The 19,217-nt window shown below is 34.1% G+C and overlaps 1 pseudogene; it reads left to right on the forward strand.

The window, feature by feature from the left end:
- The first annotated feature begins 15,048 nt into the window (after positions 1–15,048).
- On the forward strand, positions 15,049–16,647 carry LOC112742784 (heat shock cognate 70 kDa protein-like; annotated as a pseudogene).
- Positions 16,648–19,217: the final 2,570 nt, after the last annotated feature.

Consider the following 19,217-nt stretch of genomic DNA (forward strand, 5'->3'; position numbering starts at 1 on the left):
ACAAATCTGCAACTTGTAATTAGCGAGGAAAGCATTAGTTGCTAGGCAGTAGCTAATCCATCACAAATTATATTTTGCGTCAGATTAGCGATGATTTTACGACTCTTTTTGTGGTAGCTAATCGGCCATATTCTTGTAGTGTCCGGGAAAAACCATGATGCAGAGAATTATTGGAAACTCCGATAGACATTACTAAAGAACCAGAAGATTCTTAAATCTAGTGAATTTTGTTGTGCTGCATGTTCTCAAGGAAAGCTAATTTTAAGGCAATCACCAATAAAGATTGGATTTGAGTTCCCTGAATTCTTAGAAAGGATTCAAGGCGACATATGTGGACCTATTCATCCACCACGTGGATCTTTTAGATATTTTATAGTCCTAATAGAGGCATCTTCGAGATGGTCACATGTGTGCTTATTGTCTTCTCACAACATGATGTTTGTGAGATTACTTGCTCAAATTATTCAATTAAAAGCACAGTTTCTAAAAAATCAAATCAAAGTGATTCGTCTTGATAATGCTGGTGAATTTACTTCTCAAGTCTTTAATGCTTATTGTATGACTAACGGAATAAGCGTTTAACATCTAGTAGCTCATGTTCACACACAAAATGGGTTAGTAGAATCACTTATTAAACGCCTCCAATTAATTGTTAGACCTTTACTTATAAGAACAAAGCTTCCAACCTCGGCTTGGGGGCACGCTATTTTACATGCTACAACACTTATTCTTTTAAGGCCAATAAGTTACCATCAATTCTCTCCTATGCAATTAGCTTTTGGCCAGCAGCCAAATATTTTTCATTTAAGAATATTTGGGTGTGTGATATATGTTCCCATAACACCACCTTCTCGCACCAAAATAGGACCCCAAAGAAAATTGGGGATATATGTCTCCATCTACAGTGAGGTATTTTGAGATACAAACTGGAGATGTATTTAAAGCCCGATTTGCATATTGTCATTTTGATGAATCAAAATTTCCAATATTAGGGGGAGAGAATAAGCTTCCTGAAAAGGAACTTAATTGGAATGCATCATCTTTGATGCATTTAGATCCTTGATCAGAGCAATGTGAACTAGAAATTCAAAAGATCATACATTTGCAAAGAATAGCAAATGAATTGCTTGATGTATTTTCTGATACAAATAGGATAACCAAATCCCATATACCAGCTAAAAATGTCCCAGTTTGAATAGATGTCCCAGTTGGACAAGTGGCTACTGAAACAAATTCACGCCAGAAAATGTGGTAGACCTATCGGTTCCAAAGACAAAAATCCTCTAGAAAAAAAAGAGGTAAATACTATTCCTGTTGAAAAAGATATAGTAAAGACGCCTGCAGTTGTCCAAAATTTTGATATAGTTTTGATGCCAGCAGACATTCAAGTACCTGAAAATTGTGAAAATGACGAGATCTCGATAAATTATGTCTTTACAAAAGAAAAATGGGACCGAAATAAGATAATTGTCAATGAAAGATTTGCATATAATGTGGAATTAAATATCATGCATGAAAGTAAGGATCTTGAGCCAAGAACAGTCGAAGAATGTCGACAAAGGAATGATTGGCGAAATAGAAAGAAGCTATGAAGACTGAGTTAGACTCACTTGCAAAACGTAAAGTCTTTGGACCTGTAGTCCATGCATAGAAGATGTAAAACCTGTTGGATACAAATGGGTATTTGTGAGAAAACAAAATGAGAAAAATGAAGTTGTACACTACAAAGCTTGACTTGTGGCACAAAGTTTTTCACAAAGGCCCGGTATAGATTATGAAGTTACTTATTCCCTTATAGTAGATGCAATAACATTGCGTTATTTGGTTAGTTTATCCACATAATATAAACTACATATGCATTTAATGGATGTGATAATAGGCTACTTATACGGATCATTAGATTGTGATATCTATATGAAAGTCCCTGAAGGATTAAAGATATCTAAATTATCTAATGAATATTCACAGGGGTTATACTCAGTCAAATTGCAAAGATATTTATATGGTCTAAAGCCATCTGGACGAATGAGGTATAATCGTCTTACTGAGTATCTGGCCAAAAATGGATTTAAGAATGATGATATCTGCTCATGTATTTTTATAAAGAAATCTGCATCTAGATTTATTATAATTGCTGTGTATATTGATGATTTGAATATCATTGGAACCCTTGAAGAGATTCCAACAATTATAAAAGCTCTAAAAAAGAGTTTGAGATGAAAGATATTGGAAAGACTAAATTTTGTCTTAGCCTGCAGATCGAGAATATAAAAAAAGGGATCTCTATTCATCAAACAACATACATAGAAAAGATCTTGAAGAAATTTTACATGGATAAGTCACATCCATTAAGTATCCAATGATTGTAAGGTCTTTGGATGTGGAAAAAGATCAATTCTGTCCTAAAGAAGAAAATGAAGATATCCTTGGTCCTAAAGTACCATATCTTAGTGCTTTTAGAGTGCTAATGTATCTAGCTAATAATATACGACCTGACATATCATTTGCGGTAAATTTACTCGCGAGATATAGTTTCTCTCAAACCAGAAGACATTGGAATGAAATAAAAAAAATCTTTCGATATTTTCATGGAACGGTTGATATGGGATTATTTTATCCATATGGATCCAAGTCACAACTAGTTGGCTATGCAGATGCAGGATACTTGTCTGACTCACACAAAGGGAGATCTCAAATAGGATACCTGTTCACATATGGTGGTACAGCTATATCATGGAAGTCTACGAAATAAACGATTGCAGAAACATCCTCTAATCATGCTGAAATACTAGCGATACATGAAGCTAGTCGCAAGTGTTTTTGGCTCAGGATTTTGATCCAATATATTCTATCATCATGTGGACTGATTGATCATAAAATAGCTCCAACTATTTTGTTTGAGGATAATACAGCATGCATTGCTTAATTTAAGGATGGATACATCAAAGGTAATAGAACAAAGCATATTTCTCTCAAATTCTTCTTCACTCATGATCTTCAAAATTAAAGAACAATTGATATCCAACAGATCTGCTCAAGCGATAATCTGGCAGATTTATTTACAAAGTCACTCCCAATGTAAAACCTGAGAGATTAGTAAATAATTAGCGAATAAATTAGTTATTAATCAGGAAAATTAGAAAATAGAATTTCATAGTTTAATGTGGTAGAATTAATTAAAATAAGAATTTTGACACTAATTTCAAAGAAATCGGCCCAAGATTGGGCCGAACGGGCTGAACCGGTCAAACCGGGCCCGAAATGGGCCTAAGGCCCAACCCATTGGCCCAATATCTTAAAAGAGGAGAGTCCTCTTCTTCCTCATTTACCCAAGAACGCTGAAACATACAAGGAGGAGGAGGAAGGATTCCAAACCCTAACCTCCATTTCAAACCACCATATCTCTCCACTCTGAGCTCCGATCGCCGCACCGTTTGCGGCCACGCAACCACCACGTCGAGCTCTACGAATCTATCGGAACAATTTCATTGGTAAGTCTCACTTTCAATCCAGTTTCTCTACCCCTTTTGATTTTTAAAAAATTATTGGAGTGGTGGTGAGATTTTGCTTCTTTGATATTATAGGACCCGATTAGCTTGAGGAAAACATTCAGTCTTGCTTATATGATGCTTGGGTAAGGTTGGTGTGTATGTAAATTGGAGCTTAACGATATACATTGGTAGCTTGGAGGAGTTTAGGTGCCATTACTTTGGGAAATTTGGATCCTTGGAGCTGTGTTTGGTGCCTCTTGGGTGGTGTTTTGGATTATACGTGAAGGCCAAGGTATGGTTTAGGTTTCACGTATTTAATATATAATGTTCTGTGAAAACTTAGGCTAGATGACTATAAGATAGGAATGAATGTGTGAGTATGTAAATTGTTTAGTGCTTAATGGTAAATGTTGAACAATGTTGAGTTTTGGCCTATTGTTGATATTGGTGTTGGATTACTAAATGATGAATTAATGATGCTTGTCAAGGTATGAGAATTAATATGAGTTTATGGTGGTTTGTTGGTGGATCTTTTGACTAAAGTAATGAATTTTAGGTATGAGATTATGTATATATTGAGGTATAATTGATTGAGGTAGGATGTATATTTTTTAGCATTATAAATGGTATGTGGCTGTGTTAAATATGTGTAAAGGAGGTATGATTGAGTTTGGTTTGAAAGAAACTTGAGGTTTAAGGTTTTGGTGAAAAAGTGGATTTTGGCCGAACTTCGGCGTGCCATAACTTGGTTTCCGGACCCCCAAATTATTTCAAACTTGTTTCATATAAAAATTGGGTTCGTGAAGTATATGCCGTTCAAAGAACGGATGAAAAATGTTTTAAAATAAAAAATTATGCATAACTTGCGTACGCGACCACTGCATGCGACGTGACCAACTTATTCGGGTTGGGTATCTCGCATACACGAGCAGGGTGCTTGCATATGTGAGCATAGAAAATTGTACGCTCTGATAAACCCATATTTTATGATATATATTGTGCTCAATTCAAGAGATTTATTCAATCCTTCACCCACTTACTCATGTAAATTGCATGGTTTTACTTTCCCTTCCTTATTATGTGATATATGTGAAATACATGTTTCCTATGCTTTAAAATTAATTATTTTAATAACCCTTTATTACCATTCGATACCGTGATTTGTGTGTTGAGTAGTTTCAGATCTCTTAAGGCAGGAATGACTTAAAGGATGGAAAGGAAACATACAAAAATGGAAGGAAAGCACAAAATGGAGTTTTTGAAGAAACTGGCAGCGACGCGAACGCGTGACTAACGCGGATGCGCACCATGAGCAGAACGCAGATGACGCGGATGCATGACCGAGGCAAACGCGTGATAAGAAAAACTCCAGATGACGCGACCGCATGACCCACGCAGACGCGTGACAGACGCCACGCACCAGAAATTACAGAAAATGCCCCCAGCGATTTCTGAAGCCCTTTTTGGCCCAAATCCAAGTCCAGAAGGCATAGATTAGAGGTTATGAAGTGAGGGAATGCATCCATTCAAGGAGAGCTCCAATTATTCACTTATCATAGTTTAGATGCAGTTTTTAGAGGGAGAGGTTCTCTCCTCTCTCTTAGGTTTTAGGATTAGAATTTGTTATTATTTCAATTTAGTATTCCAACTCCTTATCAGGTTCAATACTCCTTTACTTTATACTTCCCTTGCTTTCAGATATTTTAATGCTTTCCTTTAATTACTTTTGTTGTCTAATTGGCTTATGAACCATTCATGTTTAAATTTGATTTTCTATTTAATATAATTTGAGGTATTTCAGAATTATGATTGCTTTCCTTTATTTACATTAATAATTTACATTTTCTTCCTTTTGCCTTGGTTGATTAATTGGTAACACTTGAGTTGTCAAACTCAGCAGTGGTTGAAATTGGCAGATTCCTAATTAATCTAGATCGCTCTAAAGCTAGTCGTCCCACAGGGATTGACTAGAACTTGAGGATCAATCTAATTAGTCCACTTGACTTAACTAAGTGGGATTAAAATCCAATTCTCATCACACCTGATAAGGATAACTAGGATAGAAATTCTAATTTCTCATACCTTGCCAGGTTCCCATACTTTAACTCTCCAGGTTCCCTATGGGCATGCATATATGAATATTATTGAGCTTGGGGTGTTATCTCCCTCATGTCAGCTTGGGATTCTTCCCATGGATATGATTGAGCTTGGGGTGTTGTCTCCCTCATGTCAGCTTGGGATTCTTCCCATGGAATATTATTGAGCTTGGGGTGTTGTCTTCCCTATGTCAACTTGGGCTTCGCCCCATGGTTTATTTTTTAGCTTGGGGATGTGCGTACAGAGGAACTGTCCAATGGTTAGCTACTAGGACATGTCAAGTTGGTTGTATAACCGACAGATGAGCTCATCAACCATAGGATAGGCATCCATCATGTGCATATTATTTGCTTTGTTTGCTATGCATTAATTGGGAATGCCTAATTGATTATATTATGCTAACTGTTATATTTGCTATTTGTACTACTTGTTTCCTACCTGTACTTGCCTTTGTCTATTTGTTTATCTTTGCAAACTCACCGGAGATGAAGGAACGGAGGAAAGATGGAAAGACTTAGTGTTAAGGTTAAGTTTAAACTAGGCTTAGATAGTCTTAGAAGACCACCCAATTATGGTTTCTGTTTTAGTATCTTAAACTTTAATATCTGAGTGTCGGCATTCTAGGATTGTCTCTGGCGTTCCCAGGACCTTATATATTAGGTGCGTGGCACCTTTACCATGCTGAGAACCTCTGGTTTTCATCCCATACTGTGTTGTTGTTTTTCAGATGCAGGTCGAGAGGCTCCTCGGTAGGCATCTGGAGTTCTGCAGCGAAGTGTATTCTGGGATGTTATTTTGGTATATATTTTTGTATATAATTTTATGTACTTAACTCTCCGAAAAGCTACTTTACTTTGTACCTCTTAAAGGTTTATGGAGAACTAGGGTTTTATGTATATGTATTTTGGACTTCAGGCTATGTATATATATAAGTAAATATTCTCTAGCCAGCCTTAGCTTCGCAGGCTGAGTTGGGGGCTTGTTATCTTGTATTCTTGACCTTCTAACCCTGCCTTCGGTTTAGTTAAGCTTATGAACCTTGGTTTTCTTAGTACGCAAGTAATCTCATTTCTGGAGTGTTGTGCTTTTTTATTTTGCATTTTTGCTTTACCCATTTTTCAAGGCTCTTCGTATACTACATACATTTTCAATATTATTATGTATATATATTTTATTTTTAGAGGTCGTAATACCACACCACCTTTGCTTTACGGCTTAAGTGTAAAGCTCTGTGTGGTAGGGTGTTATACCCAAAATCCTCCTTTGAAGGATTGGTACATCAGATTGGGATGCGCCAATTTCGATATATTAAATAATGTCGACAAGAAGGGGAGACTGTACTTTTTTTTCCTTGGTCAGGTTTTTTCCCATTCGGTTTTTCTTGACAAGGTTTTTAATGAGGCAGTCCCTATCACAAAAGATTTTGTACTCTTTTTCTTTACTAAAGTTTTTTCCCATTGGGTTTTTTTTTAGTAAGATTTTATTGAGGCATAATCCTAAATGGTCATCCAAGGGGAAATGTTATGATAAGTATGAGATGGATGCCCATTTAACATGGACGGCTCAACTTTTCCATAGTGAAATGTCATGTTACCAAGGAAAATTACATTTAATGAAAGTGGAAAAAAGTGGACTCTGTGCATGTATAAATAGGAGTTTGCTCTAAAACAATACACATGATAATAACATATAAAATTCCCTCTCTTTCTATATCTCTCCGAAGGTCTTAAGTTGCAATACATATATAATACTAGTAAATATATGAATTACTTCTATTATTATTGTGAGATAATTATATTGATGAATATCAATATTAGAGTCTTTTATTTACATTTTTTATTTTATATTTATTATATCTTTCTTATTTATTTATTTTATAACAATTTCTACAAATTTCTAATAGCTAGCTAATTAAAATTGATAATTGATTAGGTACCCTAAAGTTACATAATATGACCTATTTCTTCTTGGCTTAGAAAGATTCACTTTCACCTTGCCCATAATTTATTTGAAGAACTACCTCAGCAATATTAGTAGAGAAGTTTACCTAAATTATAGGGTCATTCCATCCTCATTCTTAATTAGCTTATAATTTGTGCTCAAAGAGTTGTTAAAACTTTATAGACAAGAGTTGCTGAAAATGTGAATTCAAATCCCTCTCTCCAATGTTATATCATCCCTGTTTGGGACAGTCCAACTCAAAAATGACCGAGAAATAAAAAGGATAATCGTCATTTTTAAAAGAAATTGTTCTATTAAATTTGGAGTCACTATCAATAAATCTTTCTACAAGAATAGAATGGCTAATTGGATGCCAAAAATGAGAAAAGTCTACTATACCAGAGTTTGATTTGTATGTGTTTACATCTGAGAGACCCCTCATATGGTGGAAGTATGATGAGGATTGTTCTACTGGAGGTTAGGAGGTTTGAAGGAGACGGAAAGTGAATAGTTAGTTTAGAAATGGGAATCCCTTAGATAGATTACCGATATTATTGGTTTAGAATAAATTTTAAGTTTGATTCTGAGTATCGGAGTTTTAGGAATGTCTCTGACTTTTCTGGGAGCATATATATTATCTATGCGGGCACCTTTCCCATACTGAGAACCCCTGGTTCTCATTCCATACATACTGTTGTTTTTCAGATGCAGGACGTGAGGCTCCTTGCTAAGCATGCTGAAGACTCCTTATGAATGAAGATCTACATTTTGGCCTTTTTTATATTATGTATTCTGTTATATATATGTGTACTTTCTCCGATTCTGTATAAAAGCATGTTTTGTCTTTCTTAGAGGTTGACTTTGAGAACTAGCATTTGTATTCTATGTTTTGGTTTACCTTTGGGTTATATATATATATTCTAGCTGGCCTTTACTTCGCAGGTCGAGTCTAGAGGTTGATTATGTAACTATCTTTTAGAACTCTATTTATATATATATGTCTCTTGGTTTTTTCTGTATAAGCCTTCAATCTTAACGCTTTTCGAGTGTGACACATTTGTCTAGTCTTGGTTTTTGCTTAATTTTTTTCTTCAAGGCTCCTAGATATAATATCTTTGCTATATTTATATGTATATATTTTGTTTCTAAAGATCGTAGCACTTCACCACATTTGATTTACGTCCTAGGCGTAAAGCTCTACGTAGTAGGGTGTTACCAATGGTGGATCCAAAAATTTTATAAGAGGGGGCCAAATTAAATACAAAATAAATTAAAATATAACATAACAAAACGTTAACAAAATATAATTTATAGTATATAGGTCAAAATTAATAATTATATTATATAAAAATTAACATTCAACTACATACTTTAGGTTTTAGTCTTTTTGAATTTGTTCTACGATATTTCATATAACTAAAATTATTAATTTATCATCTGAAATAAATTTGAAGGATTCTCTTTTTCAACATATACAATCATATAATCTGTTAAAAGTTCGTCTTTCATCTTGTTTTAAAGTATTGTTTTAATAATTTTTATTATTTAAAAAATCTATTCAGTTGTTACTTTTGTCATAGAAAGAGTCAAAATAAGAAATTTTTTATAATTGTTACTTTTTACATTAATCCAAAACCTATGTTTTTTAATAAATTTTTAATTATTTATATATTTATACGCTTTTAATGTTTTTTAAACCAATTTGTTAATTGTTACTAATATATTATAATACACATTATAATTTAGAGTGAATACGCCACCCGACCCCTGACAATTATCTCGAAAGGACAATGAGACCCCAAAAAAAATATACCCAATCCGGCTCCTGATCTATTTTTTAGGACTGATTAGTCCCTGTGCCAAAAAAAAAACAACATTGACTTTTTTTGGCACAGGGGCCTCGTTGTCCTTTCAAAGTAATTGTCAGGAACCGGAATATTTTTTTTTTGTCAAGGACCTCGTTATCTTTCGAGGTAATTGTTAGGGGCTATTTTGGGTTTTTCTCTATAATTTATACATATTAAGTTACTAACATATATTTTTTTAATGTGTAATATACAAAAATATATTTAATCTATAATAATATATATTAATTATATAATAATAAACTAATAGTACTAATTTAAAAAAATGGGGGGGGGGGGGAAGGAGGGATGGCCACCTTAGGCCTCCCTTAAATCCGGCACTGGGTGTTACAAGTAAGGACCTAGATTAGCTTCTTACCAATATAAGAACCTTAGATATTCTTTCTTTAAGTCTTCTTAGAATCACTATTTGATAAGTTTATTACAAGAAGATAAAGTTTGAAACTCCTACTAGCTTGTTTACGAAATATTGAGAAGTTTGAATATTTAACAACTTTGAGGTATAGTTCTAAAATATTTTTAATAAAAGTAAATTATTTTCAAAATTACAAGTAATTTAATGTGGATTAAGATATGAAATGAAACTGTATAAATTACAACTTTTGAAATGTCTTCTAAGATAGAAGAGCCAAAAAAAATTAACTTAGCTTGAAGAAAACCAAAAAATTAAGTTATAAACATTTTCACTTGATAAAGTGTCAATTTTTTTAAAAAAAATTATGAAAATAGGGCAGGAGAAGTATTTGGGTATAAAGTTGAAACTCCGATGGTAAGAATACTTATTTTGGGCTTTTGGCAAGGATAAAAGGGTCTCAAATTTTTATTATCTTTTGCGGCTGATTTTTTTATATATGAAAAAATATTAGTGTTACATAATAAAAATGATGTATATAAAGTATTTAAATTGGTATGATGTGAGTGCAAAACTCAGCCTGCGATTTGATTTTAATTTTTTTAATTTTAATCCTGCAAAACGCAAATTGCAATTAGCGTTTTAATATTTTTTAAACATGCAACCTCCAAAATGCAGGTTGTGTTTTACCCTTTTCTTTTTTTTTTCATTTAGAACATCACAAAACATAGGCTGCATTTTGTAAAGTGCAGGTTGCATTTTGATTATATAAAATATTTTGATCTGAGAGCCTTGTCTATAAATACCATTGCCATTCATCTCTCTTTTGTACTTGTGATTCTTTTTTTTTTTGTGACAATTAGTAGTGTCAAAAAATTTGGGTGAGGTGAGTTTGAGGCTATGGAAGGTATTGCAATTTTGTAAGTGTATTATAACAGTGAGAACATACTAAACACATACAAGAGAGTGACTTTTATTTGTGAATATCCGTTTTCTTTTGATATTCCATGCATCATGAGTTTTGTAGAGTTTGAAATGGTTTTTGTGAGAACATACAAAGTTACATTTCAAAGAGGGTGAGCAACATTTTATACAAGAATCCTGTACAAATATTTGGTGGGCTAATAAAGTTTCAAATAATGTCCATCACTGATGATGCATGTATGCAGTAGGTGTTCTATATTCATCAACAAACCCGGTTACACGTGCTGTTTATAGAGTTGTACGTTGAGTTTGAACAATATTTGGGGCTAGACGCAGTTGGCGAGGAGGTGAATATGGATAAACTCGGGTATATATATATATATATATATATATATATATATATATTCAGAAGAAGATAACAACGACATTGAAGAAGAATTCAAAGCCAACTACAAAGTCGATGACGAAGACAAGGCAGGCAATCCGGCGGTGCAAAATGAAGCAGATGCAATTGTCAACTAGCATCCTTTTGGTATTCTGTCTTTTATGCAAACTTGAATCTCACAACTATGCATGCTCCGGAATTTTCTGAGTATACGAATTTGGGTATGTTATGTTTATTAATTAAAGTTACCATTACCATGTCTTTATTTAGCCTTGACCGACTAACGGTGGTTCTCATTTCATAGGTGAAGGCAATGTTGTGATGGAAGATGGTGAGTTTAGTATCGGAATGAATTTTGTTTCTAAAAAGTCGGTAATTTCTGCAATCAAAAGCTACACTATCTCTAAAGGAGTTGATTACACTGTGTACAAGTCGGAGCCGCAGACATTCTACGCAAAATGCAAGGGGTATAGTACAGTATGCTAAATCAGTTTACATTAGTTATAACAACAACAACAACAACAACAACAACAACAACAATAACCATAATAAAAAAATAATGACAATAACCATTATCGTTGACCAATTAGAATGCCACTCGCTGAAAGCTCATTGCGAGGAACGAGTGCCATCAACGGCATACGCTCCCATGTCCAAACAAAAAGCAGAATAAGTAGGCCGTCCATCTCTTTACAGTCGTATTGCGATGCACGACACGACTTGTATAAATGTGCTAGACTAGCTGGCCACAACTGTAAAGTCGAATTTGATGGAAATCTCGAAGAAGAGGTAACGACTTCGAGTAAGCAGAAGTGGTCAACTTGTTTGGAAACACAACAGTTCCAAGTAAGAAGAATATGTGAGCCTGGACATACTGCTCGATCAACTCTTGGGTGTCTAATGTTTCGATGTCTCTGCATTGCCGAATCTATGCTAGGTTTACCTTCCTAATGCGTGATCGTTGAGACCGGGCTGCCTACCAAAAACGGCTAGGCATTTATCTACCAAGAACTCGTGATTGCTTTTGTTCTGCCAGTCATGAGATCCCCATTAATCAGTAGGCCAAGTATATGTGTGACGTTTTCTATGATAAAAGTTACTTCGCCGACTGGAAGGTGAAACGTGTAGGTTTCAAGCCTCTATCACTCCAGCAAAGCACTCAACAGTGTAAAATGTCCCCTCAATTCTCCTATTCACGAAACGTGATGGAACCCGGTTGATGCTAGAATGACTAAGGGTGTTCATGGATCGGATCTAATCCGCATATCCGTGGTGTTTATTTGAATCCGATCCAAAAATTGCGGATATGGATCCTATCCACAAGGCTTTCGGATCGAATCGGATTAGATCCGCACACTAATCGGATCGGATTGCGGATTTTGTGTTGGTATCCGCATATCCGATCCGCATATCTGCGTATCCGCAAAAATAAAGAAATAAATAAGTAAATATTCTTTTTATGTTTTATTTCAACTAATAATGATCATATATGTTGTATTATTTTAATTTATTATTTAAAAAAAATATGTTTAATATTATTTTAAGAGTAAACATATTTAAAAGAATAGAAAAATGAATATTATTGATATTTTTTAATAAAAATAAGCTTTTAAAAATATTTTTGTGTTTTGCGGATATATCCGATATCCGATCCGATCTTATATACAAATGTGCGGATTGGATCCAACCTTAAAAACTGTGAATATTAGATCCGATCCGATCCGATCCGCGTGCACCCCTAAGAATGACTGCAATTATCTCATTAGAGTTTTTTGTCGATCAAGTTTTTTGGATAATAAATTCTTGATAGACTACAGAAAAAAATTAATAATAATAATAATAATAATAATAATAATAATAATAATACACAGGAGTACATACAGTGTTAACAAAAATAATAATAATCATAATCATAATAATAATACTACTAATAATAACAGTAATAAGAGAACAGAATTAATAATAATAATAATAATAATAATAATAATAATAATAATAATAATAATAATAATAATAATAATAGTTATTAGTACTACTAATAATATTAACAGCGACATTAATAACAGTAATAATAATATAACAATCATGTACTATTATACATAATAATAATAATAATAATAATAATAATAATAATAATAATAATAATAATAATAAGAAGAAAAAGTATTAGAAGCCAATATATGTAGTGTACAATGTGTACAAAGCGGTGAAATTGAAATTAAAATAAAATTATAATCAATTAATTAATTTTTAATAGTTTCTAATTTAAAATTTGAAGGAAATTCGGATTCCCGTCAGTTACCTAAACAAAAAAACGTCCTTCCTCTCACCATTTGTTGTTACCTCCTTCATCTAACCCCCATCTCCTTTTGACCTAGCAGTCCTCCCTCAATTTGACCGAGTAGCCACTGAAGAAAGCCCCACTACCGGCGCTGGAAAACCAACCTCCATGAAGTCCGATGCGACCTGAGAAGTCGGCGCTCCCAACCGCTCCTCCCGCACAATTGAAGTCTTCCCTTCACGCTTAGTGTTCGCTGCCGCCATCGTCCTGCGCGCTTCCCTCGTGCGACCGTTGAGCGTCAGTCATCTACTAGGAGCTCCCCGTTGCTGTCGCCTGACCGCTGGACATCCGCACGCTGCGTGGCCCTGTGTCGCACCATACTCATCGCTGAACGCCGCGTCTTCTTTGCGCCACTTGTGGTCTACCGCCAACGAATCCAACGCCACTGTTCCCTCTTTCTGATGGCAATGCTTCTCTTCGTCCCCCTCTTGGACTACAAAAGGTCAGTATAAAGCTATTGTTCTACTCTATAAAGTATGTTTGTTTGATACCTAGGGTTCAGATGTTATTTAATTTTGGGTCTGGCTATTTAATGTGATTGATGTTAGATTTGAATTGCTGTAAATGCTATGAAGTGCTAGATAGACAAAATATGAAAGTTCAATTCTTGATTTTGTGATTGTTATTAGCTTTTTGAAACCCAAAAAATAGTTATAACTCAGCATAATGTAGCTTCATTTGAAATTGGGTGTGAATCTAAGGTTCAAGTACTATATGCATTAGTTATTTTCATGGAAAAAGTGGATGTTTATCTGCTTTATGTCATTGCTTTGTTACTTGATTTGCTAGATTGTGCATGCATATGCTCTGTAGGTTTCTTTTATTATGTGGTTTAGATTTGATTTTGCTTAATTTTGGTTGAATTGAACTTGGATCTGAGTTAAGCCATTTAAACATGGTGCACGGGTGGTATTTTGGTCAATTTGTTAGTTGCTAATGAAGAACCAATGAGGATATTTATTTTTCCATGTATGCGGATTGTTATTTCATATGAGAAGTAGATGTTATCTAGTTTATACCATTGCTGTGTTACTTGATTTGCTGTTTGCAATTTTGCTTATTCTGTCCTTATATTATGTAGTAACTAACTGCCTATCTCTTTGTATCTAATGCACTTACACTTCTAATGTTACTTAGGACTGTAGGATGCTCTAGTTATTATTTATTAACTATAAGATCTCTAGTTTAGGATGAGAACATGATTTTTGTTTCCAAATCATTGTAGATTTATTATGGGATGTTATGCAAACTTCCTTGTTATGTTGTTTTAAGTTAATGGACATTGGATAAAGTTGCTATGTTCACAGAATCACATGAAGAAAAGTTAATTTATAAAAGAGATTTTCTTAATTTGATATAGAAAAAATGTAAATTTTGTTGACTATTGGAAACTTGGAATATTAGCTAGCCTTAGCCAGTTTTCATGCTGGTATAGTATTTACCATACATTTCATATAATAATTCAGAAGTTAATATATATATCATAACTAATTTCTTTGCTTACTTGAAATTCATTCATATTACACATATAGGAGTGAAAGCTGCATTTTATCTTCCTTTGCACCAAAAGATGTCCTAAGCTCTTCTTCTATTGTTATCTTATTTTGTTAGCTTGAAGGAAGATGACTAAAAGATACCGGGAATGTGCCGTGGGAATCGACCTTTGTACGACATACTCATGTGTTACTGTATGGCTGGATGAGTATCAACGAGTGGAGATTGTCCACAATGACCAAGGCAATAGAACAATACCATCATGTGTTGCATTTACTAACAAGCAAAGGTTGATTAGTGATGCTGCTAAGAACCAAGCTACGTCCAATCCAGGTAACACAGTCTTTGGTAATTGATCTTTTATCGTAATACCTTTGTTTTCTCTACATTGTATTAGGTAATAGCTAATCAATTTTTATCTGTTTTTCTCTTTTTTTTCTCAGATTCTAAAAGGTTGATTGGTAGGAAATATAGTGACTCCATTATCAAGAATGACATGATGATGTGGCCATTTAAAGTCATTCTTGGTGTTGATGACAACCAATGATTGTTGTTACATACAAGGGCCAAGAGAAGCATCTTCTTGCAGAAGAAATTTCCTCTATAATTCTCACAAAAATGTGGAAGATTGCAGAGAAATATATAGAAGCTCCTGTCAATAATGCAGTAATTACTGTCCCTGCTTATTTCACTAACTCTCAACATAAAGCCACGAAAGTTTTCGGTGCCATTGCAGGCCTCAGTGTCATGAGAATTATCAATGAGCCTACAACTGCTGTAATTGCATATGGCCTGAACAAGCTAGCTGATTGTAATGGAGAACGAAACATTTTCATCTTTGACCTCGGTGGTGGTACTTTTTATGTGTCTCTGCTTATAATTAAAGATAAAGTCTTTGAAGTTAAGGCCACAACAGGGAACATTCATCTTGGTGGAGAAGACTTCGATAACAGAATGGTGAATCACTTCGTACAAGAATTCAAAGGGAAGAATAATGTGGATATTAGTGGGAACTCAAGAACCTTAAGAAGGTTGAAAATTGCAGTAAAAGGGCAAAAAGGACACTCTCATTTGCTTTTGATACTGTTATTGAACTTGATGTTTTATATCAAGGCATTGACCTTTATTCATCATTCAGCCGTGCCAAGTTTGAGGAACTAAACATGGAACTCTTTAGAAATTGTATGGAAACAGTAGATAAGTGTCTCACTGATGCTAAGATAGACAGGTCTTGTACACATGATGTTGTTCATGTTGGCAGCTCATCTAGGATTCCCAAAGTGCAGCAGCTATTGCAAGAATTCTTCAGAGGTAAGGATCTTTGCAAGAGTATCAACTCGGATGAAGCTGTTGCTTATGGAGCAGCAATTGTGGCTACTTTATTGACTGAAGACATCAAGCGAGCTCTAGAAATGGTTCTATTAGATGTTACACCCCTATCACTTGGTATAAAGACATTTGGAGACCTCATAGGAATAGCGATTCCTAGGAATACTACCATACCTGCAAAGAGAACAAAAAGATATTGTACAGCTAAAGATAACTATACCATTGTTCTGATAGCTGTTTATGAGGGTGAGAGGACAAGAGCCAGAGATAACAACTTGCTTGATTGGTTTAATCTTTCTGGTCTTTCTCATGCTCCTCGTGGCCATCCTTTATATGTATGCTTTGATATAGATGCTGATGGTATCCTAAATGTGTCTGCTTGGGAAGAAACCAATCGTTGTATCATTGATAATGTCAAGAAGTTTTAGGAGTAGTTCTTGATTGAGTAGAAAGGTTTGCATCTAGTGTAGAATTTGATGTGTAAAATTTTAATTTATTCCTACAAGTTTATAATAGTAATTTTGTAATAAATCATGGAAGTTATATTTTAATATGATTAGAATTTTTGAAAGATTATTGTGAATTATTTTATCTTAAGTGCATGCATTAGTGACGTGATTTTGGAGTGTCATGTGAAGTGCAGTGTCAGAGGGGACATGACATATTACCCCATTGTTGTAACTTGTAAAGTACATTATAAGCGAGTTATAGATATAGGAGTCAATGTGAAAGAGTTGAGGTTAGTACTTAGTAATTCTATAATCAAATTATATAGTATTCAGTTCAATAATTAATTAATTACTCTAATTATTATGGCATAATCAGTGAAACAGAAAAATGAGACCTGGTAGGACTGGGAGTAAGGTGGTACTGCATGATGCAGAATTTCTAAGAGTCAATGATCGGTAAATAAGAGGAAGTGCTATATTCTCCCATTTTTTTGTAAATTTATTTATTTATTTGGTCATGATGCTACTATTCTCCTTACTTTCTCAGTACTACAATATACAGTAACACCAACCGAATCTCCCTCTCCTTTTCTAAGTTTTCTTATAATCTTAGTATTTTATACTAACTTCAATTCATAAACCTATTTTCCATCCTCTGAGGATGTTCATTTTATTATGTATGCAGACGATTATTTCATATGAGAAATAGATGCAGAATCTAACAACTCAAACAAAATACCAATGTTATAATTAAAATAAACATCCACTTTTCTTGTTAGATCCAGTCTAATAAAATAAACATCTACTTTATTGTAAAAAATAACCATCCGCACACTAGTAAATTGAACATCCGACATATTTTAATTGTATTTACTTAAATCCAATCCAATCAAATAAACATCCACTTAAGAATAAAAATAACCATCTACATACCTACTGAATTGAACATCCAGAATATTTTAATTGTATTTACTTAAAATTTAATTCAATCAACAAAACATCCACTTAAAAATAAAAATAAGCATTCGTATATCTAATAAAATGAACATCTAGCATATTATGAATTGACCACAATTTCTAATATGTACATTAAATTTCTCATTCATAGACTTAGAATAATTGTGGCAAATGTTTTCTCTCAACAGGAGTATTCCCATTTTAAGAACGTTCATGAATATAAGAGACACTACAATAAGTAACAAATGTGTAGTTAATTCGTCATTAACCAAAATCATTCACTAGTTTCATTTCTAATAGTATTTTGAATTAAATTGTGTTGCGGTGTCAATAGATGTTGTTGCTTCATCTAGTACCAAAATCCTTTTATTAATGCATTTGTCCAACGCTCTAATTTTCTCTATTCTCAACCACGGTAACATTGAACAAATTTAACCAAATGTCAAATAGATAGAATTAAACATAATAAGCACAAAAATACTTTTAAGGCTTGTCACAGTTATACTCCTAAATGGTAAAATGTATTCCTTTTATTTTCTTTAAAAAAATGTCTTACCTAGTGCATCAAGAACTCTTGGATCTTGCCTTACAATTTCAGCAATATGGCACTTCTTGAGAACATGAAGAGCAAAGTTGAGAACCATATAGACATAGACTAATTTAAGAGAACCTTAAAAATGTCTCAGTGATCGATCTAAGGAATTTAAAAACAAAAAAATAGCACCATGTTGCTTGAGTAAATCTGTGCTGAAGAGTTCAACATACACAAAATTCATACAGTACCTGATTCAAACATACCAACAAGATAGCAAAGATAAATAGCAATCACTATAACAAAAATCAATCATCTGGATAAGAAGTAAAGTAACCATCCACTTTAAGTCACGTTGCATTCAAAAGACCAAACGGTGAGCCAAGACTACTGTACTAATTACACCAAAATTCTGCAAAATTTCGCGCGCTAGAATAAAAACCAATGCAACCATAAACAGTAACAACTTGTACAATTGATTCCAATACATTTAAATTCCAACCATGGTGTTCATATGCAGAACAATCAAGTAACTCAGCAAAATTCATTGCATAAACATCTAGTTACGAGTAAAACTATAGTCATCAACTAACCTTTGGATGAAGCAACATCGATGGAGAGCTCCGCTGATGGGGGATTCTTGGGTTAATGGGTTAATGGGTTCTATTCAAACGAAGTTTAGTGACTCTTCCCGCACTAACATTAAATTAATTGCAACCATCTACACCAACAGCTTATTCTACACATTCCAATATACTGGAATTGCAACAATGGAGTTGTTCACTATGAACAATCAAACATCTTAGCAAGATAAACTATTTCTACAACTAGAAGCAATAGAAACAATAATAATGAAAATTAGAACCTAACCCACTAACCGTAGACCCTCGACGATGGTGCGTGTTTCAGGGCTGTAACAGCAATGAGACTACGACCCCTCCAACGGTCACGGCTTCAACTGGCTGACACAGGAGGAAGGTCGCAGGACGCAGGCGGACTCAGGGCACGCACATGTTGCAAGTTAACTGCGCTGAGACAAGACGGCGACGGAGGACGACGG

Source organism: Arachis hypogaea, chromosome 14 (genome assembly GCF_003086295.3).
Source record: "Arachis hypogaea cultivar Tifrunner chromosome 14, arahy.Tifrunner.gnm2.J5K5, whole genome shotgun sequence".
Taxonomy (NCBI): domain Eukaryota; kingdom Viridiplantae; phylum Streptophyta; class Magnoliopsida; order Fabales; family Fabaceae; genus Arachis; species Arachis hypogaea.